Raw genomic sequence first — 27,778 nt, forward strand, 5'->3', positions numbered from 1 at the left:
TATAAAAAACACCTGTACTGCATCACATCATTTCATCCATGTGTGACATTTTCTCAGCAGTATCTGGAAAATTTCCCCTGCTATTACATATTGCAGGGATCTTGATTTACAGTGTTCTCATTCCTGTGCTCACATGTAATAATGGGGATAGTATGTTGTGACAAAATGTCCATCCTGAAATATTTGCAACGAGATGCTTCAGTCTGTCCCCATATGTATCTGTTTTGAGAGCTGTGATCCTTACCTATGCATAGGCATATCGAAAAATTGAGCAAGATCTTTCTCCCTACTGAATTTTGTTTCAGAATCCAATGCTATCAAAAGAGGTTTTCAGAAAATGTTACGTTTTTCAGTAAAAGAGTCCGATGTTACAGTTCGGGACAGAATGTCTAAAAACTCCATTTTGAAGAGCTTTGCTGTACATTGTAAATGTTTCACACGCTTCTATTTATTATTATCCCCATTTTGCTAACAGAGAAATTGAAGACCTAAGAGGTTAAGAAATGTACCCAATTTCACACAGAAAAAGGCAGCGGCATTTTCAGGAATGGAACCTACCTCTCACTGGGCATTCAGATACCATGGTAATGAGGCAAATATATATATGAACCTGAAAAGAATAAAATAAACCTTGTTCTTTAACCACGCGACCACAGTGCCTATTACAAATATTTTGATAACCAGTAATAAAAGGTTTCAGAGTAGCAGCCGTGTTAGTCTGTATTCGCAAAAAAAAAAAAGGAGTACTTGTGGTCTCTAAAGTGCCACAAGTAATAAAAGGAGAAACTGACTGGAAGTTTAATGAGGTATTGTACAAAATATATTTTGGAAAGTTTGTGTTGGTCTGGCAGACACCCTTTACGTCTACCCACTGAGCCTTAAAGCCCCTTTTATTGCTGAGCTGTGTTACAGTGGCTCCCATCAAGATCAGAGTCTGCTATGCTAGGTGTTGTGCAAACACAAAGGAAGACACAGCGGGCCCTGAAGAGCTGGCACTGCACTCTCCTTTGAAACAGCACAACCCTTAGGTATCACAACCAAAAGGAACAGGGAGTTTTCATAGAATATCATAGAATATCAGGGTTGGAAGGGACCTCAGGAGGTCATCTAGTCCAACTCCCTGCTCAAAGCAGGACCAATCCCCAATTTTTGCCCCATCCCTAAATAGCCCCCTCAAGGATTGAACTCACAACCCTGGGTTTAGCAGGCCAATGCTCAAACTACTAGGACAAGGGAAACAATAAGAAGAATGATTAGGGGTCTGGAACACATGAGTTATGAGGAGAGACTGAGGGAACTGGGATTGTTTAGTCTGCAGAAGAGAAGAATGAGGGGGGATTTGATAGCTGCTTTCAACTACCTGAGAGGTGGTTCCAGAGAGGATGGTTCTAGACTATTCTCAGTGGTGGAAGAGGACAGGACAAGGAGTAATGGTCTCAAGTTGCAGTGGGGGAGGTTTAGGTTGGATATTAGGAAAAACTTTTTCACTAGGAGGGTGGTGAAACACTGGAATGCGTTGCCTAGGGAGGTGGTGGAATCTCTTTCCTTAGAAGTTTTTAAGGTCAGGCTTGACAAAGCCTTGGCTGGGATGATTTAATTGGGTATGGGTCCTGCTTTTGAGCAGGGGGTTGGACTAGATGACCTCCTGAGGTCCCTTCCAACCCTGATATTCTATGATTCTAAGAACATTTGCTTACACAAGCCAGCTCTGCGGGCAGCTAGGTGCTTTGGAGCTGGTTAACTATTATATTTACAAATAAACGATGTTCTAAATAAACAAGGAAGCTAACTCTGGAGGGTCCCTGATGCCCAACAACGTAGCAGGTGTGGTTTGGCAATTTCCCGCAGACGATTTCCAGTTGTACTGCTGAGGAGGGGTTTGAAGGCCAGGGGCTTCTGGAGACTAGGCTGGGGAAGGCGTCCCATGCCGAAGCGGGAGCGCGTTCACAAGCAGCTCGCTCTCGAGGCGCGGCAAGAGCAAGTCTGTACCGAGGCGTTTCCAGGGAGGCTGCTCCCTGGTGGGAAGCTCTGTCCGCTCGCTCCCCGGACTATTGCCTGCTTCCTTTCCCGGGCAGACGCTAGGACCCTGGGGGAGCGACTGGACCTGAGCGGCAGCTCTCAGCTCTGCCGTGGCTGGCGAGGTGAGCCTGGCTGCTGGGCTTGGGGCTGAGCCGCGGGCTTGCCTGGCCGGGCAGCGGCTCACACCGCGCGTGCACCACCCCGCTCCTAGGGAGCCGCCCCGCTCGGGGCCCAGAGCATCTGCTCGCCGGCGCGGGAAGGGCGCCGCGTTGCAAGGTGGCGCGGGACTGGGAGCGCCCCGGTGCCAAGTGAAGTTGGCTCGTGTGGACGGAGCGGCGCGCTGAGATCATCGGCGGTAGGCTGCCCGGTGAGTAACCCCGGGGGCTGAGGTCTGCCCGGCTCTCGGTACAATCTGTTGCTGTTTTAAATACTCGTCCCCACCGTTTAACGAAACCCTGCTGGAAATGTGCTATGCCGGGGCTTCCCCTCTATGTATGGACACCCCCTCCCCCGATCCTCCCAGCTCTGGGGAGCCGGGGCCAGATGCATCCCTGGTGTGTAACTCCACTGAAGTCAGCTGAGGTGCTGCAGCAGGGTGGATTGAGCTTTCCCCATCCCGCGCCCAGGTGAAGAGGAGGAGGGAGCTGGAGACGAAGGAAGGGGCCCGTGGTTAAAAGGGTCATTCCACCCACTGGCCATCACGGCAGCCTGGGGGGCTCAGGCACGACAATTCTGGAGCCCGCAGTAATGTTGGGTGAGGCGGTAGCTTGTTTCCCGCAGCGCGGCCGGGCTGGGGTGAGGGTAAAATGGGCAGCCGGCTGCACCTTCCCGGCTCATTGCACATCACTGACTGCTCCTGACACATTGCCTTGGGTCAAAAGCGGCATCTGAGGGTTTCTGTACTTTCCCTTGCAGTCTATATGTCGAGTCCTGTTATGGAATTTGAGAGGAAATCGCCCTTTCTCTCCGCAGGGTTTTAGGTAGTTGTGAGGGGGAAAGAAAATCTCAAAAATATTAGCATGAAACATGATGAACTCTGCTTCTAAGTGAAGGCAGCCTTGTAGTTTGAATACATAGTGTTTCAATACCCTGCCACAGGTCTCAGAGTAGCAGTTGTGTTCGTCTGTATCCGCAAAAGGAAAAAGAGTACTTGTGGCACCTTAGAGACTAACAAATTTATTAGAGCATAAGCTTTCCTGAGCTACAGACCCTATCAATAATAATGTTTCCGAAGGAAATTAGCACACCAGTAGTCCACATTTATTTGGACTTTCACGGTCGTTCTTACTAGGATACAGTGGCCAGTGTGACTCTTGACTTTTTAAAACAAGAGGATTCCTGGAAGGAAAACTTTTCCATGCTGCTAGCTCAGGCACCTTAATGTAGGAACTACAGGGACTATAAATTGCCCCCTGGGAGAAGGTGTATGATGGTAATCAGGAGAGATTTGAGGGCCTGGGGAAGGAATTAAATAATTTTCTTCCACTATTCTGAGCCATTATTGGAATCAGAAACTTTGGTTTCTACTCTGCTTTGTTATTGACATGAAGAGGCATAACTAGAAAAGGGTAGATAACAACTCTGGATCCTTGGACTGAGGTTTAATTAATGTAACTGACGATAAAGAAATTGTGCTCTACCTTACTCAATATAAGTAATATTGGGATATTGTACATCAAGGATTTGTGGTAGTATGTTGCATCTTAAGCTGTATTATCCAAGGGGAGTCTACTACCTATATAATTTGTTATACTAGTCAATGGGCATATACTGAGACATTGCCAAATATTTTTATTAAATGTATGGATTTTTCTGCATTTTATTTCTAAGACGCGGCTCTGATTTCTGTTCAGAGCAGTATGACCTAGTGGACAGTGCACTGGACTGGGACTGAGGAAACTTGACACTGGTTTGCTGTGAGACCTTGGGCAAGTCCCTCCAGTTCTCTGAGCCTCAATTTCCCCATCTATAAAATAGGGTAATGATATTGACTTCCTTTGTAAAGTGCTTTGAGATCTACTGATGCAAAATGCTATATCAGATCTTGGTATTATTATTATGATTAATTAGCTTACATTTTTCTTTATACCACTTAAAGGAAATATTTTATTTTCTGTTTTGTGAATGGAAATGAATAAGCAAGGTATCTCATACCAAAATATGTTTATACAACATCACTGATTATGTTAGCACAGCTCTCAGAATATTTGGTCAGGTCTTTACTGAAGTGGTGCACTGGTGCAACGTTTTAAGTGTAGACCTGCCCTTAGTTGCTGCAGAGTAAGCACAGCCAACAGATATTGTAGGTCCCACAAGTACTATGGCAACATGAGTAATTTTTAAGCACTGGACTGTTAGTTTCCTTCCCTCCCACTAGGAAAAAATCTAGAGATGTAATGTTCAGAAAACTTAACAGTCATGTTTTAAGTTAAATAATATTTAGGGCTAAAACTTTCGACAGGGCTCATTAACTTGGTTCTTAATTGTACTCTTTCTGCAGCTGATTTTCCCCCTCCAGTTGTTACATTCCACATGTTATATAACAGTGTCTACTGTATTCAAAGCAGCCATGAGGGTCACTAATTCTATGTCTTGATGCTAATCAAGACTGAAAATGGTAGGACCAAACCACTAAAGTGACATCTAAGCTCTCTGTAGTAAGTACAGAATTGCCTAAGGAAATACTCAACGCTGAACTGAGTTATTGAAATGATGCTAATCAGGAAGTTGTGTGCAACTGTTTTGTAATATCACAGGTGACCTGTTTATAGTAACAGTAGTTAAAACCAGTTGTCATTATGAACTGCTATACCTAGTAATATGTGTCCGCTTAATATTAAAGCACATGTTAAAATAATACTCTTTCTCTCTCTTCTGCATAGGCAATCAGAAGAAAACTAAAAGTACCAAAGGGGCATGTTGTGGTTGTGATACTTTTGTTGATTTGTTTAAACTCATTTTACAATTTAATTCATAAAGTTCTCTCGTCCAGTACCTCTTCCACCTTGATGCACTCGTCAAAACAGTCAATGAAAGTATCATAAAGACAGAATAATAAAATATTAAAAAAAACCAAAATGGCATTATTGAAAAGTTGTGGAGAATTACACACAGTGACAAATAGAAATCAAAGCAAAAATATCACTGTAAAAATGGAGGGCTCACCCTCTGCTTCACTATGTGGATTATTCCCCATCCCCAGGGAAGATTCAGGCTCAGACTCCAGAATGATTTTGGAGATCCATGGAGACCTTGGTGGATCTGCCAAAGGCAAGGAGTATCTTTTGAAGTCCCCTGCCTCATCACAGCTGCCTATGGCCCGTGGATGGCAGTGCTGTCCCTGACTCTGCTCTCTGGAAGGATTTCCATGGTGCAAAGGAGCAAGTCCCACATAATTACTGAATATATCATCCTTTGTACTCCTCTGTAGGGAAGTGTATCTAGCTCTCATTGCAATCAGTGGCTAGCAGTAATGTCAGAAATCCTAAAGGATGATGCCTTTGTAGAAAGGATTTCTCATAGCTTCTGTCAATTATTATGTTAAAAACCCATCTCTTTTTTTCAAAAAAAGAGATTGTTTCATCCTTATTTATCATTCAGTATGAGCAAGGATGAGAGTCATTTACATTCTTCAAAATGCAAGGAGTTTTTCTTAAAATAATATCTTACCTGAAGGCTTGTGTATATTGTAACATTGGCACAAAGGTGTTACTGCTTTTAGGGTTCAGCTTCAAATAGGAAATGCCACCAAAGAATCTGCTGGTTAATTGTATGCATACATCTGCATATGAGAAGAAGTTAATGTCATCAAGTCCTTGCATAATTCTGAAAACACTTCGGAAGCTAGGGCCTTTCAGGGTGGAATTTTCAAAAATGCTCTCTGCATTAGCCTAACTGCTCAATGGCTGTCATCCTGCACCATCAAATAAAATGGGAGCTTTGCCACTGACTTCAATGAATGTAGCATCAAGCTCTATGGGAGCAGGGTTAGGCCACACTTAAAGCGTGCTTAATGTGGGTTAACTTATAATATATACAGTGTTTAACATATTTAGATCAAACTTTGCTCAAGGATTGTTTGCTGAAAGAGGTCTGCCTAACTGCTGTGTACAAATCAGGCAGGAATCAGGATTTACTCAAGTTTAGTTATTTTACAGTGTTTCCACTTGCGGAGTTTTGTTATTGTACAATATACATGATAAATAAAAGAACCGTGCTGTCTCACCCTATTATTTTCTAACTCTGTTTATCAATATCAGGTTCCAATTCTTCACTCTAGTTTCAATCACTTTCAAAAGGCAGATAAAGAGTTCTATATAACAAGGATATAAGCGTTTCTTTCAGATCACAAATTCTGGAGCACTATTTGGGAAAATTTACTGGTTCTAAAAGCATTTGTACTGGTTCATCAAACTTTCTATCTTTGGTAGGTTGTATAAAATCAGACCTTAAAAATCATGTGATTCTGATTAGTTGCTTCTTCTCTCGCTTCAGTTCTGATGAGTACTTAGTAGACAATACTTGTTAATTGGTAATTATAGAAATAAATATTTTAAATCATTTCAATGTAGGGAATTTCAGCTATCCCATTATAATAATGCATTTGTTTCTAGATTTGAGTGTACATGAGTTATCGGCAGCTAAAAGGTCAGTAGTGCATCTGTCTTTTTGGAACTGGCTCAAGATCAGATAAAGCAGTAGTTCTCAAACTTTTGTATTGGTGACCCCTTTCACTTTGCAAGCCTCTGAGTGCGACCCCCCCCTTATTAATTAAAAACACTTTTAAATACATTTAACACTATTATAAATGCTGGAGGCAAAACGGGGCTTGGGGTGGAGGCTGACAACTCGCGACCCCCGGCATGTCATAACCTCGTGACCCCCTGAGGGGTCCTGACCCCCAGTTTGAGAACCCCTGAGATATTAGACCAGTGTAACTTTTTAGTCTTCTGTGAATAGGTTTCAAGTGTGATATCTTGATGCCTGTTGCAGATACTGAAACTGGTGAGAAAAGTTTGGTAATAAATGCTTTTTTTTGTAGTTCAGGTTCCAAGGATTAAAATCTCATTGAATCCTTGGATGGGGCTGCAATTTGACCCCTCAAAAAATCCCAATCTTGCAGACTGTTTTTTCATAATCCATGTCTTATCCAGCAACAAGAGAGTATTTAGAGGCTGCGTATAGGTTTGTTCGGTAACCTATTACAGGTGTATAAATCACTGTAAAGCTATGAAATTCATGACCTCTTAGGTAATGTAAGAGACTTTTTTCAACTTTTTATTTGGAAAAAGTGTATAAGTGGCAAACAATTTGTATTATTATTTTTTTTTATTTAATCCTTTGGCACTGGCTAGATCAAGAGCTCTTGAGTTAGTGCACTGTACACTAGTGTTAAGAACTTGTGCTAGGAAATTTAGACTCCAAGTTTAATTTTAAATTAGATCCTTAATATTTGAGCACACTTTTTCTGTGTCTTCATATAAAGTATGCCATGTATATGTGAAGTCCCATTTGTCTGCTGGAGTTTATGAGGGCTCTTTCAGGGTTGTTAATGTGCATTCACCATAGAGATTATCATATTTAAAATTACGTTTTAGAGCTCCTGACACAGACTGTATATTTCTATGACATATAGTCCTTGTGTACTAGGCATCTACTTCACATGTAGCTTGGATGTTTGTTTAGTTTTTAAATGACAAAAACAATAGGCCTGATTCTCCATTCAGTCACACCAGTTTTATACTGTTTAATATCATTTACTTCAGTGAAGTTACTCCTGATTTCTGTTGCTCTGAGAAGAGAATTGGCCCAGTGGATCTACATTATGGACCATTTGCCAGATTTTGCTATAATGTACACAAAGGTAAAACCAGAGTCACTACACTGACATAAGTGAATTGACTCTGGATTTACACACGTTTATGTATCTGAGAGCATAATTTGGCCCTATCACTACAAATGTCAGTTAAATATTCCTTTAAAAAATCAGGCATTTTCAAAAGTATTAAAAATAATTACACTTTAGAACAGGTAAACTTTTAATTTCCTTTTTTGACTTCTAACTTTCAAGGCTTTGTTGTTCCATTTGGCTATTGTGCCAAGCTCCAGCAAAGAACAAATGCTATAGCAGGCATTTTTCTAAAACACCTGTTCCAATGTACTTTAGCAGCTGTTGAGTGTTAATTGTACTTTTTTGGTTTTTGACATGTTCTATTATAGGGATTTTAAACCCATAGGTGCAATCTATGACGATACCACTATCACATGGTAAGGATCTTTAATTTTCTGTTTATAAATTGGCCTCTTAAACCATGCTAAGAAATGGGTCTGGTCACAGAACACTAGTGAAAAGGCAGCTTTATAGCCTGCAAATACATTTGAAACATCTGGGGTGCAAAATGAGCGCGGAACTTATCAATTATGTGCCAGATATGCCAAAGGTGCTTCCTTGTTACCCTCAAAGGAGGCTTACTTGTTGAATCTGCAGACTTTCAATTTTGAGACAAAGGGCGCCATTTCATTCGTCTGTAGTTTATTTTTATTTCAGCAATAGTCTTGAGTTTCTGAAAGGAAAATAGCCCTACTATGAGCCAACTGTGCCTTGTTGTATATTGCTCTGTGGGAAGCATGCAAACTTTTTCTGATGCTTATAGTCACTACACATAGTGATAACTAGAAACTAAAGTGATGATTCTTGGATAGCAAAGGGGTTGCAAAGAAGATACAGGAGCTCAAAGCCTGCAGAAGGAACAGATGATAACGCACAATCTTGAGAAGTGTGCTTACTCCATATCCTCTATTAATCCTTTCTAGGTGGGGGGGGGGGGGGGATATCCATCATGGAAATGCACCCCTGACTTGTGACAAGTAGAAAGAACTTCTCAAAGATATAGTTTATTTAGCGCAGAGTGGTCTCTTGTGCATAATTGCTTCTCCTGAAGCTAACTACTCTTTCTGGATCAGGAGCAGTGCTCCTTAAATCTTTAGCAAAATGGAGATTATTTAAATTTGGTATAAATTGCACTTGTAAGACAAACTCCCTGCTGATTGGAAAGTTGTGCTGAGATTGAATTAATGAGAATTTTTCTGTCAGTTCCTTAACGTGACTGTTTAATAACCCCCTTTCTTGTCAGCCCTGATATGTCAATGTGGTACAAATTACAACTATAATTTGATACTGGGCTAATTCTTATATGATGAATACAACACGGGGAGTTCAGTTGCACCAGCATGCCTGCATACTCACTCCAGAATGACACTGAGCCTGACTTGCAGCTCACTTAAGTACACGAAGTGAATTCAGTGTAACTCTATGGAAGTCATTGGAGTAAATGTTAGTGTAAAATCAATGTAAGAGAGAGCAGAGTGATGTCCATTGTGTTGTGAAGCACACTTTAGTCCCAGGCTGCAGTACAGGTTGCTGTGCTACAGAGATAAGATACCCCTTTCAGCATCTGTCACATGTTGATAGCCTGCTCTTCATCTGCTGTGGTCTTCCTCTCTCCCATGTGGCCTTTAGTCATTCCTCTCTACACATAGTCAGATCGACTTCACAGGCCCTTTGCTTATAGGCAGTGCTATGAGTGCCTACTCCAGGGATCGGCAACCTTTGGCACTTGGCCCGTCAGGTAAGTCCACTGGTGAGCTGGGATGGTTTGTTTACCTGCAGCATCTGCAGGTTTGGCCGATCGCAGCTACCACTGGTCTTGGTTTGCTGTCCCAGGCCAGTGGAGCTGTGGGAAGTGGCGTGGGCCGAGGGATTTGCTGGCCGCCACTTTCCACAGCCCCCATTGGCCTGGAACGGTGAACTGCGGCCAGTGGGAGCTGCGATCAGCTGAACCTGCTGACGTTGCAGGTAAACAAACCGCCCCGGCCTGCCAGCAGATTTCCGTGCCAAAGGCTGCCAATCCCTGGATTAGTCTCTAGGCTGCTCCGGCAGCTTGTCACCATCCTCAGGAGACTGCTAATCTAGTCTAAGGTGGCATCTCTGCTTCTCCTCACTTTCCCTGTCTCAGGGGTAAGCACTGAGTGGGGTAGTGCATGGGGGCCAAAAGGAAGCTATATTTCAGTTTTGTGCAGGAGGAAAGACACCTTAACGATACCACTATCACATGACATTACTTTTCAGTTTGTTGGGTCCTCACTGAGTGCATCCGATGAAGTAAGCTGTAGCTCATGAAAGCTTATGCTCAAATAAAATTTGTTAGTCTCTAAGGTGCCACAAATACTCCTTTTCTTTTTGCGAATACAGACTAACACGGCTGCTACTCTGAAACCAACAGAACTTAGGGTCAGATACACAAATTGTAACTAAAATGCTTTATATTTGCCATTTAGTTAGTGAGAAGTGTTTCTTAGCTTGTGTATATTTATACTGCTGGTCTGAGCAAAATTAGTAAACTTTTCCATTTCGTGTTCTAAAGTGATACAAGTAAGGTCTTAGCTAGGTTCCAGTAGCAGTCTATTTGTGGTGTCATTTGTTACCCATCTTATCTCTTCCTTTTAACAGATGAGTGTTTTTAAGGGTTTTTTTTTAGTAATGTTATAAAAATCACCATTTGCAAATTACTTTATGGTAGTAGGTAATTTAATTCTCCAATCTTTTAAGACTACTATATTGATCAGCTATAACATTAAATTAATGTTTTGAAAATTGTTTGGCTAATCTACATTGAATCAAATTTTCCATGGGTCCCAGACAAATGAATCTTAAATGACCTTTTGGTATTAATTTGTAGAACATAGTTTGTGTAGGTTTGCAATGGAACAATATTTCTGGAACATTTATTACACCATATTCAGAAGTATTATATATTTCAAGTAAAAACAGCCCCTTTGAATACACACACACACCCTGCAGATGTAATGTCCAAAGTTAACTAGTACAGAAATGAACTGGCTCTAAAAGGTCCCTCTCTTCACTTCTTGTGCTTTTCCTTGCTCTTTATAAAAACTAAGGATTCTTTTTATTTCTCTCTCCCCTTTTCCACATCTTTCCTACAACTATTTTTTAAAAGGACACCATTTATTACTCTTGTTATGCACGGTATCAGACCTTCTGCTGCCTAGCATGGCGTGGCCAGTGTTTATGGCTTTTACCCTTTTATTGCATAAAAATATCACAAACATATTCATGTTTTCTTTGAGGACAAGTCAATCTTTCTCCTGTGAAGGGGTCCACAGGACATGAGCCATTAGGCTATTAGCTGATCAAAAACACAGTTTGTGGAGAATGGGTTTAACACCAGGGGGCAGAGGTCCTTTCTACAGCAATTATGCAAGTCATCCTTATCCAAAATGCCAGATTAATTCAATTACAGTTTGAATGATGTTTACTCTTTTCTAATAAGGGAAATTAAACATGTATCTTGAACTAACATTACTAGTCACTGGTTTCAGAGTAACAGCCGTGTTAGTCTGTATTCGCAAAAAGAAAAGGAGTACTTGTGGCACCTTAGAGACTAGCTAATTTATTAGAGCATAAGCTTTCGTGAGCTACAGCTCACTTCATAGGATGCATATTGTGGAAACTGCAGAAGACACAGTATGCATCTGATGAAGTGAGCTGTAGCTCATGAAAGCTTATGCTTTAATAAATTGGTTAGTCTCTAAGGTGCCACAAGTACTCCTTTTCTTATTACTAGTCACTGTTGTTCCTGGATAGCTTCAAAATGGGTTTCCTCCCCTGTCACTGAAACAGGTGTGAGACTTTATTTAGTTGTTCTTCTCAGTGAGTGTGAGGATGTGACTCAACAGAGCTAGCATAAGGAAACTGGGTGGATTAGAAACACTCATCATGGAGAAATCCCACCCATTCTATTTTGTCTTTTCTTTTATTCAGCCAATTTCTGACATAGTCAGGCACAAACCTTGAATGAGAAATTACATATAAGAGTTAAACATCCTTTTTGGTTTTCATGCTTTGTATAATATGTCATCCTCTAATCCAGGGATCGGCAACCTTTGGCATGCAACCCATCAGGGAAATCCGCTGGCGGGCCGGGACGGTTTGTTTACCTGCAGCGTCCGCGGGTTCGGCCGATCACAGCTCCCACTGGCTGCGGTTCGCCGTTTCAGACCAATGGGGGCTGTGGGAAGTGGCGGCCAGCACATCCCTCGGCCCGCGCTGCTTCCCGCAGCCCACATTGGCCTGAAACGGTGAACCACAGCCAGTGGTAGCTGCAATTGGCTGAACCCGCGGACGCTGCAGGTAAACAAACCATCCCGGCCTGCCAGCGGATTTCCCTGATGGGCCATGTGCCAAAAGTTGCCGATCCCTGCTCTAATCTCAAGTATCTTGCTGTAAATAATAATGAGAAAAGAAATAGTTTCACCTTCCCTGGTGACCATTAGGAAATGTTGGTTTTCAGATGCTTTCTGTACAGCACTTAGATGCAAAAACCTGTTGGAGAAGAGAGTACTAGCTATTTTGTGGTTGTTAATAACTGGTATCTGCTATTTTTGCATGTATAATTTGGTACCCACAAATAATTATGCCAGCAGTGAGTTGCATACGTAACTTTCATTCTGGGTGTTGGGCTTTGCAAGTGACTGTTCTTTTAGTGTAGTGTTTAATGAAATATTTAGATAGGTTTTTGAATACTTCTGTAGTAAATATAACCGTCATGCCTTTTAGTATCTTTTTTGCTTCATATTCAAGACCTGACTATTTAACCCTTACTAATGGTGAGTAATAGTTACTCTCATGAAATCAGTGTAAGTGCTACTCACTGGGCCACATTTTCTTACAGTTACTCACCTTAAGGCCTTGATCCTCCCTGTGAATAGTCCAATTGATTTTGGTGGTATTATTTACACAGACCACTCACAGTGTGTCACTTTAAAGAGCATATGTATAAATCTTGCAGGATCAAGGTCTTAGTAGCATTTTACTCCACAAACAGGCCTATGGAATTCAGTGGGGGTTATGTGTATAGTATGTGGTAGAAAATTAACCGTGCATTGTGTCTGAAATCAGAAACGCCTGAGGAACTTTACTCAAGTATACGTATACAGGGAGAGCCATAGCTGCTCGGCGTAAGCAGAAAATACAGGAGTTTATATAGCTGAAAACCACAATTTGTTAAGCACACTTCCTTTAACAGCATTTTTCCTTATTTGGCATATAACACAGGCTCCAACAGTAGTTTTCCTTATTTGGGATATAGCAAAACAAGCTTTTCCTGTTATTGACAGGTTGTTCTTTGCGGTTAGGTTACATTTCCTAAGCTCTTCTGTTGCAATTACCCCACAATGGAATTTTCTTCAGCCTCTACTTATGCTTTTACACACACAGTTAGCTTGACCAAAGTTTTAGGCCTACTTGGGAAGTTTAGGCCTACTGGATTCTCCTCCCCCGCAAGTAAGATACTAAGCAATATGAGGAAGGTCTGACAATTTGGCCCACTGTGAGTAAGAGCTACAGAAATGGGTCTCCAACCTTCACTCACAGATGAAAGATTTAAACATAAAGACCCTACTGGGAAATTTTCTGGGGGTCTCTGAAGTAGAGCCAGTTGTGCAGTGCAGGGGGATTACCTCCTAGTGAATTTGTACTATTATAGTATATTTATTTACAGTAGCCTTAATTAACTTATCATTCAAACAAAATTCAAAGTTAACTAAGAAAGAGAGGATGGAAAAATTTTTAGAAAAATAAAACCTGCACTTTGGAAATTACATAGCACGAAATATTAATAGATCTCCCTTACAAATGGTAAAATTTGACTGCATTATAGGGAATAAAAGTGTTTTTACCGCAAATTTTACAGCTCTATTTTTGCTGATAACACTGGACCCTTTTTATGATTTGATGTGATCAGATGGCATTGAACTTCTGGGGGAAAATGCAAGGGTTTTCTTTGACTGAAAGAGCATATGTCAGAATTGATGGGGATAGTAACCCTGCTGTGTTGTTGCAGGAACCCTGCCTTTAGCACTGAGACACATCACTAGTCATTTGAAGGTATAGTGGTTAGAAAAATACTGGTTTATGTGCTTTAAGGTATGCTGGCATGACAAGCATTCACTAATTGCATTCAATTCTAGCATCATATATTTAAACTGGGCATCTTGTCCACAGTAGTAGCTCTGCTTGTCATCACTAACAGTCATCACTAACAGTTAAAACGTCACTTGTCATCGCTAACAGTTAAAAATAATCACTTAGCAGGATGAAACAAGGATGGAAAAGAAAAAGAAACAAAATCGATAGATCATGTTCTAGTCCATTTTTATTGGCCTTGTTTCTTCCATGTAGCCCCCCACACTGATGACTACATATTGTTCCTTTTAGTTTAAGCAAGGCATTACAAAGTATATTTTTTTAAAAGAACCAACATATTTTTGGGAGAGATGTGGTAGCCCAATACACATTTCATAGATCACACTCTGCACAGCTTTACCCTTTCTCATTCAAACCCCTTCTCCTTAAATCCCAAGGGCCTGGTTGTCAATTGCAGCTCTACTGACTTCAGTTGGAGTGGTGTTGGAGCTCACCATATGAAAATGGAGTCCAAAATGCACATTCGCGGCCTCGAGCAGATTTCTGCCATGCTCTTTAGTCCCAGTGAAGTCAAATACAGTAATAATCCTGTAGCATAAACAAACTAAAAATGCTATGTATGTCTTTCTCTAAATCTTGTTGCATTTCTGTATCTTTATCCATCTGACTTGTTCAGTCCACTTTTCTACCATTTTCTCCTTTGCTATTTACTCTCTGCTCTTTTTCTTATCTCTTTTCGAAAAGCAGCTTTTCTTTGGATTGACAGAGGAAATGCCATTCCCCTGACTGACTTATCCTTTTGAGATGCTTCCCATTCTTATTTCATGATTGCATTTAAAAAAAAAAGTAAATAAAACCTCTGAAATGGTCTTAATTTGGGCTGGGAAGTGTGCCCAATTTTTGATGGAAATAGTACAAAGATCACTATTAAATAGGGGAATTAACCTTACCTGATTTCTTTTCTCTATTATTTGGCAGCTCAATTACAAGTTGTCACTGCACGAGAATACTCCATGTCACCGACTGAAATAGAGAGGGAAACGTTGGCACCTGCTCTCCAGCAGAGTTCCTGACCTCTCATCACTGCTTCACAATACCATTTGGGTTCAGAAAAAAAGGGGCTGCTCGAAATTTAAAATCTCTCCTACTCTTGCCATTTTATCTCCAGCCTGACATACAATGCATCATTTTAGCAATTCAGCTGGGAGAATAAGATAAACAATCAGATTTTCATATATGTTATATAGTTACTTGGTGATCTCTTTCCTCTCACATAAGCTGCTATAGTAATCAAATATTTACGCCTGGATTTTCCAGTGTATCCATATTTTTAGTTACTTAGATTCATTACTCTGAAGGGAATTAAACTATTGCTAATTTGCAGGTGGCTGGCGTTTTTAAATTGTGCTTTCAGTCCTCAAGTATCAATCATCTCACAAGCAGCTCCCAGGGAGATCACTTTCAAAAAGTCTATAGACCAAACCAAGGAAGGAAATTGGGGATTCTTTCAGCGGAGGTTACGTAGGGATAAATCATGCAAAACTGAAGGTTTTATAGGTAACATTTTCAAAAGTGCTTAAGTGATTCATGAAATCAATGTGATTTGGATCTAAGTGCTGAAATTACTTTTTGAAAATGGGACTCAGGCTCCTATGTCACTTATGCAGAATTGAAAATGTGTACTCTGTAAATCTGGTGCCAAAGATGTGTAGAAACAGAGATAATTTCATACATTGATTTACAGATATCTTTGGAGCCTGCAGTAGGTGTGTTAATGTGATGACTCAGCAATTGGAAAATCCAAATTTAAAGTCATTTTGTGCCTTCCCTTATTTTAAAGCTGTCTGGGGTCTGATTAGGGTCTTGCATAATTTAGAGCAGTTTTTGGGCTGCTCTAAAATATGCTCATCTGCAGTGGCCCCTTCGGGCTTTTGTGGCCGACAAGAATAGCTGGAGCATAGTGCACTCTGGTTATGCTACCCTGTTCCTTCCTCTGCCCCTTCCTTCCCCTGACAAGCCCCCTAAACCGGGTATTTTGAGAAATGGTGGCACAGAGCAACTCCAGCTGTTCTTCATCACCCAGGAAACATTCTTACACCAGGAATATTCTCTGGAGACCTGGTCCATGTATGCAGCTGGAGCAAAACAGTGTCTAGCCCATTGATTTCAATAGGTGTGTTTGGGGAGTATGCACTTTTCACCCAGAAAAAGGATTGCAGAATTGGGCCCTTAAGCAGTTCATTTACCCCTAGCTGGATATGACCGAACACTGGAAAGAGACCAATCCACTATTTGTCTTAAGATATTTAAGCCTGGACTGGATTTATCAGATAGGTATGAACATTGAGGCCAAGTACCCTTTGGGAATCATTTGTGTCTTTCACCTTTTGTCCTTGTTTATGGAGAGTTAGTGGGAGAGTGAAGCCAAAACAGGCTTTAGTTAGGATTTCTGACAGGGAAAATACCTTGCATATGTTCAGCTGACATGTGGAGCAGTTAGGAAGAAAAGCACTATAAGGATGAATTTCTGGTACCTTGAGGTGCACTTTGAATGCATTGAATGTTCTCATATAACTGTAAAATTTTGCAATTTTAAAATTTTACCTACTAGACAGAGACTGTTAGGAAAGTTGTGACCTGTGGGGAGGAGCCACACTCCATCCCACCAGTTGGTGGCAAGGATGCTACAATTCTTAGACCCTGCTATGAGGTTCCATCTTAAGCCATTGGCTAAGAGATGTCTAATACATTTGAAACTCCCCTAGCCTTCCAACTGAGAGAATGAAGAAGAAACATTTGTCCTCTCCTCACATCCCTCCTGTCTGTTGGAAGGGTTTGTGCTAGTCTACCCTTTCCACAGTCTGTCATCTGAGTCCTCCTTTGCCATGAATAAACTGTAGCGCCTCACTCTGCTTTCGCAACTAGCAACAGATTGAAATTGCCATGACTGTACTTAGTTGTCCGTGCTGCTTTTCAGACCCCTGAAATGTCTATGCCTTGGCTGTATTTGACATCTTGGAGTCCTACACAAGGCCTGATTTTTCTGAGGGCCTGTTTCAGCACTTTTCAGGTGTCTCATAGACACTTCTGAAAAATGTAGACTGCAGTCTGCAGTTGTCTCAGGCACTTCTGTGGGGTGCACCAGGGTGGGAGGCAACGTAGGAAGACCTGTGATGTCCTCTCATCTACAAGGGGTCAGGATAATCTGGCCCCAAAGTATTAATGTCCTTATTAAAAAATCTGTTCAGAGGAACATTTTAAAAAAGACAAAATGGATTTTTTTTGTATATTACTGTTCATTATCCATCAACCCTGTCCCTAATCTCTACATCCTCTGCAGCAACATACAAATATTTTTCTCTTACTATAGTTGTGTATGTTCCTTCTGTACCATGACTTGAGCATATGGTATGTTTTGGCAAGGAGAGAATTTCCAAGTAAATAAAGTCTGGGATAAGAGTTTTCATGATGGAAAGTGCTGTCAGGCCATTTTAGAAGAATTAGTTTACTTTCTGTGTTCAGAGATGAAATACAAATCAGCAAGATTTCTCCAACACCATGAGAGGACTCTTTTCATTACCTTCCTTTTGGGAAGGAAAAGATCCCTTTGGTATCTTGTCACAGAGTTTGTTACTGAAAGTGGTTTTTCCAAAGGTAAATTGCTCATCTCTGAACATCATATTATCCCAGTTTCCTCTGCTTTCAGCTGAACAAAACTGAAATGTGTATATTTGATTTCACATATAAGATAAACTCCTGTTTCCACTTACCAGGAAAATCAAGGTGCCTTTGTGTTTCAAGCCAGATGGGACAAGAAACCGAACTACACTCAGATGCTAGTTGGATCTCTTTTATTCATTTTCATGTGATAGTCCTTCTGGGTTTCTCATAAACTTTGTATCATATGGCCTATATAATTGGTGCATCCAAGACCTCTGTTATATCATCATGATGACTTAAAAGGCACAAAACAAAACAAGAAACCATCTCCTCATTCTGTTGAAGTCCATTTAAGTTAGGGATAGGGCTGTGGTCATATGGATCAGGAGTAGGTGGCACAATGAGTATGAACCCTTAATGACACATCTTTGTAGATCAATAGTTTAAAAACTTGGAGTGTCTTCCACATTTCTGAAAAACATTATGGTAATGAAGCTTGACCTTCAGAAGATATTGGGCCCGATTTTTAGAAAGACCTCAATCCTGCCTCTGCTAATGAGGGTGTAAATTGTATCTGTCATTAATTGCAGGTGCAAACAATAGCATTTTCACTGCAAGCTATTTTTTTGCAAAGCAGTCTTACATGTTCATGGGTACTGATCCAAAGACAATTAAAGTCAATGGGAGGCTTTCTTTTGATTTCCACGGGCATTGAATTAGGTCCATAATTTACATTTGTGACTGATTATGCTCACAAAATTACACCTACAAAAATGGAGGCCATTTCTCAAAACCAGACCAATTGTGCTTCACTGTCAAGTTTTTCAGACTAATTCAATAATGTCTGTATTTTTCTTTCATCTTTTGGGGACTTTCAGTACTGTATATTAAAACTGTCTGGAATTATACATAATTGACTTATTGTAAAAGATTTCTCCAGCCTTTAAGTAGATTTTAGCTCTGTTGTTCTACATACGCTGATTCAGAAAGTCCATAACCAAAAATAAACTCTCTTTCTTTTGGGACAGACTTGATTCTGCTTCTCTCTTTCTGGTTTTCCTGTTACATATTTATAAATCTAGTAGGCTCTTGATTTACACTTGTGTGATTGTTGTATGAACAGCTCGGGTGAGATCAAAAGGACTGAGGTGAAGATGAATAGTTCTCTTAGTTACCGTGAGAATGTTTCATTTAATATGATTGAAAACATCATTGAGCACATAACATGTATGAAGCACTTATGGATGTTCTGAGATTTACTTTAAATTCATATTTTATTTTTTAAAAATATTCTTCCCCCCAGCTCAAGTCATGACAAACAACGCATTATTACTACTGCATGTAGCAGCCTCATTTTAACAAGATCTGGCAGACACCCAAGAATTTGCAAAGACAACAACAAAAAACCCCAGCAACAACACCTCACACATTAAAAAGCTTTAGATATGAATTAATGCTCTGTTCAATACTTTTTTCACCTGCTTTGAAATGGGAACTGCGACTGTTTGATAATTTGAAAGTTGTCTTTTATGTTCGCTTCTGTATGTACCTCTGTAATCTCAGTTAAAATGCTATTGAGGAACATCTACTATTTTAGAAACTCCGTGATTCACAAATGATCCCAACAGCAACTGTCGTAATAAGCGCAATTGGGGAAGACTTTTATTTTTTCCTTTTCTCCAGCAATGGAAAGAATCCCTAGTTATAGAAGGATGTGCCACAGCACTGCCATAGCCCTCTCTTAAATAGGTGCAAACAATGAGGGAGCACTATGTTTAACTAGTCAAGCAATCTAACTGGCTGAGGTATACAGATATAGAGTGAAATCCTGGACCCGTGGAAACCAACAACAAAATTTGCTTTGGCTTCCATGAGGCCAGGATTTAACCCATGAACTCTGAAGGATACCATTAATGGTATTGCATCATAAACAGTTCTGAATATGAATTATAACAGAGGCTCTCAGCCTTTCTAGATTACTGTACCTGTTTCAGGAATCTGATTTGTCTTGTATACCCCCAAGTTTCACATCACTTAAAAACTATTTGCTTACAAAATCAGACATAAAAATAGAAAAGTACATAGCACACTAGTATTGAAAAATTGCTGACTTTCTCATTTTTTCCATATAATTACAAAATAAATCAATTGGAATATAAATATTGTACTTGTATTTCAGTATATATATAGAGCAGTATAAACAAGTCATTGTATGAAATTTTAGTTTTTACTAATCTCGCTAGTGCTTTTTATGTAGCCTGCTGTAAATCTAGGCAAATAAGTAGATGAGTTGATGTACCCCCGGAAGACCTCTGAGTACCCTCAGGGGTACATGTACCCCTGGTTGAGAACCACTGAATTATAAGACTACAAAGTGAACGCTAGTGCTCCTATCCTAATGGAACTGCAAACGAGGGGAAGTATATTGCAGTACAAATGACTGTACTCTCAGAGCACTATAAAAAGATACTTAACTTACAAAATTTTGAAAAATAGAGGAGGGAGTAGGGTGACCAGATGTCCTGACTTTACAGGAACAGTCCTGATTTTTAGGTCCTTTTCTTATATAGGCTCCTATTACACTCCCTCCCCCTCCCACCCGCTGTCTCAATTTTTCACATTTGCTGTCTGGTCACCCTAGGAGGGAGGGATGAAACGAATAGGTTTATTTTAAATCCAGAATGTTTTCTTCAAGTCAGCATATCCTTAAAATGAAACAGTCCCACAGTTTAAATGAAGCCATCCATAGCATGAGGCACTTTTCTGTCTGTACATTTTAGGATGGGATTTTCAGATGTACTCCAAATTGGCCTAACTCTGTTCCCACAATGTTAAAACTCCTGATGATTTCCATGGGAATAGAGAAAAGGAGTACTTGTGGCACCTTAGAGACTAACCAATTTATTTGAGCATAAGCTTTCCTGAGCTACAGCTCACTTCATCGGATGCATCTGATGAAGTGAGCTGTAGCTCAGAAAGCTTATGCTCAAATAAATTGGTTAGTCTCTAAGGTGCCACAAGTACTCCTTTTCTCTTTGCGAATACAGACTAACATGGCTGCTACTCTGAAACATGGGAATAGAGTTAGGCCAACACTGTGAGTGCCTTTGAAAATCCCACCCTTAAAAGTAGTGTAAATAAAAATACATTGGCTCCATCCTGGAGTCCTCAGACTTTATGGAATTTCACCGTGTCATGGCCTGCCTTCTCTGCATGACCAGGAAGCCCCCTGCTCTTAGGAGAGAATGCAGTGGGAGTCCTCCTTTCTTCCCATAGGAAGGAATGATTTGTCCTTAACATTGTCAGAATAAGGGAATGATTGCTTAAAATTAGTCAAAACAAATGAGAAGCTGATGATCTGTGCATGCTTCCCACTCTGATCAAACACATTGGGCTATTTGCAAGGCTGTGTTGGAGTAGAAATTATGCTGCATATTTGAAATGTAAGTCTTAAAAAAGGAGATAAACTGTGGCTAGCTATCATGACTGGCTATTGCTGGCTGGTCCCTTTGAAGGCAATGGGAGTTCTCTCTCTTACTATAACGCGAAGGAGGATCTGGGCACAAACAAACTCCAGCACCATTTCACCTTTCAAGGGTGAAATTCCCTCAATTCAGGGGCTCAGCACATGCCCTATGCACCACTTAAGTCTTGCTGATACTCTCTCTTAAAAATTGGGATTGTCCACCTTGGGAAGGACTTAAATAAAGAGGAACATTATAGAAGTATATAAAAACAATTAATGGGCTAGTGAAGGTAGATTGGGAGCGTCTCTTCTCCCTTTCTCAAAACAAAAGAACAAGACAAGATTCAAAGAAATAGAACAGGAAATTTGAAACAGGAAATAATTTTTTCACACAATGCTCCATTAGACTTTAGAACTCATTGTCACAGGAAGTTATGGAGGCCAAGTGTGACTGGTTGTATCACAGAAAACCCCTTGGGAACTGCCAACTGATGTGCTGAGACTACCTTTAAGTCCGTTTTCCTTAACTGAAAACAGCTTAAGAAGTGTTCCTGTCTCCAACACTCAGATACCCAGCTCCCAATGGGGCCGAAACCCCAAATAAATCCGTTTTACCCTGTATAAAGCTTATACAAGGTAAACTCATAAATTGTTCGCCCTCTATAACACTGATAGAGAGATGTGCAGGAGGTTTTGGAATTAATTGAGAAACTTAACAGTAACAAATCACCAGGACCAGATGGTATTCACCCAAGAGTTCTGAAAGAACTCAAATGTGAAATTGCAGAACTATTAACTATGGTTTGTAACCTGTCCTTTAAATCAGCTACTGTACCCAATGACTGAAAGATAGCTAATGTAACACCAATATTTAAGAAGGGCTCTAGAGGTGATCCTGGCAATTACAGACCGGTAAGTCTAACGTCCGTACTGGGCAAATTAGTTGAAACAATAGTAAAGAATAAAATTGTCAGACGCATAGAAGAACATAAATTGTTGCGCAAAAGTCAACATGGTTTCTGTAAAGGGAGATCTTGGCTAACTAATCTATTAGCCCCTGGTCTACACTAGGACTTTAGGTCGAATTTAGCAGCGTTAAATCGATGTAAACCTGCACCCGTCCACATGATGAAGCCCTTTTTTTTGACTTAAAGAGCTCTTAAAATCGATTTCCTTACTCCACCCCTGACAAGTGGATTAGCGCTTAAATCGGCCTTGCCGGGTCGAATTTGGGGTACTGTGGACACAATTTGACGGTATTGGCCTCCGGGAGCTATCCCAGAATGCTCCATTGTGACCGCTCTGGACAGCACTCTTAACTCAGATGCACTGGCCAGGTAGACAGGAAAAGAACCACGAACTTTTGAATCTCATTTCCTGTTTGGCCAGCATGGCAAGCTGCAGGTGACCATGCAGAGCTCATCAGCAGAGGTGACCATGATGGAGTCCCAGAATCGCAAAAGATCTCCAGCATGGACTGAACAGGAGGTACGGGATCTGATCGCTGTTTGGGGAGAGGAATCTGTGCTATCAGAACTCCGTTCCAGTTTTCGAAATGCCAAAACCTTTGTCAAAATCTCCCAGGGCATGAAGGACAGAGGCCATAACAGGGACCCGAAGCAGTGCCGGGTGAAACTTAAGGAGCTGAGGCAAGCCTACCAGAAAACCAGAGAGGCGAACGGCCGCTCCGGGTCAGAGCCCCAAACATGCCGCTTCTATGATGAGCTGCATGCCATTTTAGGGGGTTCAGCCACCACTACCCCAGCCGTGTTGTCTGACTCCTTCAATGGAGATGGAGGCAACACGGAAGCAGGTTTTGGGGACGAAGAAGATGATGACGATGATGACGATGAGTTTGTAGATAGCTCACAGCAAGCAAGCAGAGAAACTGGTTTTCCCGACAGCCAGGAACTGTTTCTCACCCTGGACCTGGAGCCAGTACCCCCCGAACCCACCCAAGGCTGCCTCCTGGACCCGGCAGGCGGAGAAGAGACCTCCAGTGAGTGTACCTTTTAAAATACTATACATGGTTTAAAAGCAAGCATGTGAATGGATTAATTTGCCCTGGCATTCGCGGTTCTCCTGGATGTACTCCCAAAGCCTTTGCAAAAGGTTTCTGGGGAGGGCAGCCTTATTGCGTCCTCCATGGTAGGACACTTTACCACTCCAGGCCAGTAACACGTACTCGGGAATCATACAACAAAGCATTGCAGTGTATGTTTGCTGGCGTTCAAACAACATCTGTTCTTTATCTCTCTGTGTTATCCTCAGGAGAGCGAGATATCATTCAAGGTCACCTGGTTGAAATAGGGTGCTTTTCTTCAGGGGACACTCAGAGGTGCCCGTTCCTGCTGGGCTGTTTGCCTGTGGCTGAACAGAAATGTTCCCCGCTGTTAGCCACGGGGAGGGGGGAGGTTGAGGGGGTAGCCACGCAGTTGTGGGAGGCAAAATGCGACCTTGTAACGAAAGCACATGTGCTATGTATGTAATGTTAACAGCAAGGTTTACCCTGAAAGAGTGTAGCCACTGTTTTATAAAATGTGTCTTTTTAAATACCGCTGTCCCTTTTTTTTTCTCCAGCAGCTGCATGTGTTTCCATGATCACAGGATCTTCTCCTTCCCAGAGGCTAGTGAAGATTAGAAAGAAAAAAAAAAACGCACTCATGATTAAATGTTCTCTGAGCTCATGCTGTCCTCCCACACTGACAGAGCACAGACGAATGCATGGAGGCAAATAATGTCAGAGTGCAGGAAAGCACAAAATGACCGGGAGGAGAGGTGGCGGGCTGAAGAGAGTAAGTGGCGGGCTGAAGACAGGGCTGAAGCTCAAATGTGGCGGCAGCGTGATGAGAGGAGGCAGGATTCAATGCTGAGGCTGCTGGAGGATCAAACCAGTATGCTCCAGTGTATGGTTGAGCTGCAGCAAAGGCAGCTGGAGCACAAACTGCCACTACAGCCCCTGTGTAACCAATCGCCCTCCTCCCCGAGTTCCATAGCCTCCACACCCAGACGCCCAAGAACGCGGTGGGGGGGGCCTCCGGCCAACCAGCCACTCCACCACAGAGGATTGCCCAAAAAAAAGAAGGCTGGCATTCAATAAATTTTAAAGTTGTAAAATTGTAAAGTGCTGTGTGGCATTTTCCTTCCCTCCTCCGCCACCCCTCCTGGGCTACCTTGGTAGTCATCCCTCTACTTGTGTGATAAATGAATAAAGAATGCATGAATGTGAAGCAACAATGACTTAATTGCCTCTGCAAGCGGTGATCGAAGGGAGGAGGGGAGGGTGGTTAGCTTACAGGGAAGTAGAGTGAACCAAGGGGCGGGGGGTTTCATCAAGGAGAAACAAACAGAACTTTCACACCGTAGCCTGTCCAGTCATGCAACTGGTTTTCAAAGCTTCTCTGATGCGTACCGCGCCCTCCTGTGCTCTTCTAACTGCCCTGGTGTCTGGCTGCGCGTAACCAGCAGCCAGGCGATTTGCCTCAACCTCCCACCCCGCCATAAACGTCTCCCCCTTACTCTCACAGAGATTGTGGAGCGCACAGCAAGCAGTAATAACAGTGGGAATATTGGTTTCGCTGAGGTCTAAGCGAGTCAGTAAACTGCGCCAGCGCGCCTTTAAACGTCCAAATGCACATTCTACCACCATTCTGCACTTGCTCAGCCTGTAGTTGAACAGTTCCTGACTAATGTCCAGGCTGCCTGTGTACGGCTTCATGAGCCATGGCATTAAGGGGTAGGCTGGGTCTCCAAGGATACATATAGGCATTTCAACATCCCCAACAGTTATTTTCTGGTCTGGGAATAAAGTCCCTTCCTGCAGCTTTTGAAACAGACCAGAGTTCCTGAAGATGCGAGTGTCATGTACCTTTCCCGGCCATCCCACGTTGATGTTGGTGAAACGTCCCATGTGATCCACCAGAGCTTGCAGCACTATTGAAAAGTACCCCTTGCGGTTTATGTACTCGCCGGCTTGGTGCTCGGGTGCCAAGATAGGGATATGGGTTCCATCTATGGCCCCACCACAGTTAGGGAATCCCATTGCAGCAAAGCCATCCGCTATGACCTGCACATTTCCCAGGGTCACTACCCTTGATATCAGCAGATCTTTGATTGCGTGGGCTACTTGCATCACAGCAGCCCCCACAGTAGATTTGCCCACTCCAAATTGATTCCCAACTGACCGGAAGCTGTCTGGCGCTGCAAGCTTCCATAGGGCTATCACCACTCGCTTCTCAACTGCGAGGGCTGCCTGCTCACCATAAGATGGTTCAATAGGACTGACTGCAGGACTAAAGAGAATGACCTGGTCAAGTCACTTCTAATGTAGTCCCTGCACCCATGTCTGCCCAGGCGCTCCTGGCCAATGTGGCCAGGAGCACCTCGGACATGACGATGACGGCTACCAATCCTACTGCACCGTCTGCTGCCACAAGGCAAAGGGTTGCTGCTGCTGTGTAGCAATGCAGTACCACGTCTGCCAGCACCCAGGAGACATACAGTGATGGTTACCTGAGCAGGCTCCATGCTTGCCGTGGTATGGCGTCTGCACAGGTAACTCAAGAAAAAAGGTGCGAAATGATTGTCTGCTGTTGCTTTCACGAAGGGAGGGAGGGAACGGGGGCCTGACGATATGTACCCAGAACCACCCGCAACAATGTTTTAGCCCCATCAGGCACTGGGATCTCAACCCAGAATTCCAATGGGCAGTGGAGACTGCGGGAACTGTGGGATAGCTACCCACAGTGCAACGCTCCAGAAGTCGACGCTTGCCTCGGTATTGTGGAAGCACTCCGCCGAATTAATGCACTTAATGCACTTAGAGCATTTTCTGTGGGGACACACACACTCGAATATATAAAAACGATTTCTAAAAAAAGACCTAATTTCGTAGTGTAGACATACCCTTAGAGTTCTTTGAGGGGGTCAACAAACATGTGGATAAGGGGATCCAGTGGACATAGTATACTTAGATTTCCAGAAAGCCTTTGACAAGGTCCCTCACCAAAGGCTCTTATGTAAATTAAGTTGTCATGGATTAAAAGGGAAGATCCTTTCATGGACTGAGAACTGGTTATAAGACAGGGAACAAAGGGTAGAAATAAATGGTAAATTTTCAGACTGGACAGAGGTAACTAGTGGTGTTCCCCAAGGGTCAGTCCTAGGACCAATCCTATTCAGCTGATTCATAAATGATCTGGAGAAAGGGGTAAACAGTGAGGTGATGATACTAAACGGCTCAAGATAGTTAAGATCAAGGCAGACTGTGAAGAACGTCAAAAAGATCTCACAAAACTAAGTGATTGGGCAACAAAATGGCAAATGAAATTTAATGTGGATAAATGTAAAGTAATGCACATTGGAAAAAACAACCCCAACTATACATACAACATAATGAGGGGGGGGGGGGCTAATTTAGCTACAGCTAATTGGGAGAAAGATCTTGGAGTCATTGTGAATAGTTCTCTGAAGACATCCAAGCAGTGTGCAGCGGCAGTCAAAAAAGCAAACGGAATGTTCGGAATCATTAAAAAAGGGATAGAGAATAAGACGGAGAATATTTTATTGCCCTTATATAAATCCATGGTACACCCACATCTTGAATACTGCGTACAGATGTGGTCCCCTCATTTCAAAAAAGATATGCTGGCATTAGAAAAGGTTCAGAAAAGGGCAACTAATATGATTAGGGGTTTGGAAAAGGTCCCATATGAGGAGATATTAAAGAGGCTAGGACTTTTCAGCTTGGAAAAGAGGAGACTAAGGGGGGATATGATAGAGGTATATAAAATCCTGAGTGGTATGGAGAAAGTGAACAAGGAAAAGTTATTTACTAGTTCCTAAAATATAAGAACTAGGGGCCACCAAATTAATGGGCAGCAGGTTTAAAACAAATAAAAGGAAGTTCTTCTTCACTCAGCACACAGTCAACCTGTGGAACTCCTTGCCTGAGGACTATGACAGAGAACTAGTTTAAAACGGAACTAGATAAATTCATGGAGGTTAAGTCCATTAATGGTTATTTGCCAGGATGGGTAAGGAATGGTGCCCCTAGCCTCTGTTTGTCAGAGGGTGGAGATGGATGGCAGGAGAGAGATCACTTGATCATTACCTGTTAGGTTCACTCCCTCTGGGACACCTGGCATTGGCCACTGTTGGTGGACAGGATACTGGGTTCAATGGAACCTTTGGTCTGACCCAGTATGGCCATTCTTATGTGCACAGCTGTTTGCCCTCCCCCCTCCCTGGCCACGTATTAATACATACTCTGGGTTAATTAATTAAGTAAAAAGTGATTTTATTAAATACAAAAAGTAGGATTTAAATGGTTCCAAGTAATAGACAGAACAAAGTGAATTACCAAGCAAAATAAAATAAAACAGGCAAGTCTAAACCTAATACAGTAAGAAAGGCAAAGAGTCCTGTGGCACATCCAACGAAGTGGGTATTCACCCACAAAAGCGCATGCTCCAATACGTCTGTTAGTCTATAAGGTGCCACAGGACTCTTTGCCTCTTTTACAGATCCAGACTAACACTGCTACCCCTCTGATACAGTAAGAAAATGATTACAGATCAGAGATGTTCCAATAAGCCTCTTTTACAGACTAGCCTTCTTTTAGTCTGGGT

The 27,778-nt window shown here is 41.9% G+C and overlaps 1 protein-coding gene across 2 annotated transcripts in view; it reads left to right on the top strand.

Annotated features, from left to right (window-relative positions):
- Positions 1–1,900: 1,900 nt before the first annotated feature.
- The window catches only part of SPSB4 (splA/ryanodine receptor domain and SOCS box containing 4), a 326,063-nt gene continuing 300,185 nt past the window's right edge, over positions 1,901–27,778 (top strand). For both annotated transcript variants that reach the window (XM_075132230.1, XM_048864818.2), the window contains exon 1: positions 1,901–2,386. The gene's annotated coding sequence lies outside the window, so the exon portion shown is untranslated. The remainder of the gene's footprint in view (positions 2,387–27,778) is intronic.

This window comes from Caretta caretta, chromosome 9 (genome assembly GCF_965140235.1).
Source record: "Caretta caretta isolate rCarCar2 chromosome 9, rCarCar1.hap1, whole genome shotgun sequence".
NCBI classification, from domain to species: domain Eukaryota; kingdom Metazoa; phylum Chordata; order Testudines; family Cheloniidae; genus Caretta; species Caretta caretta.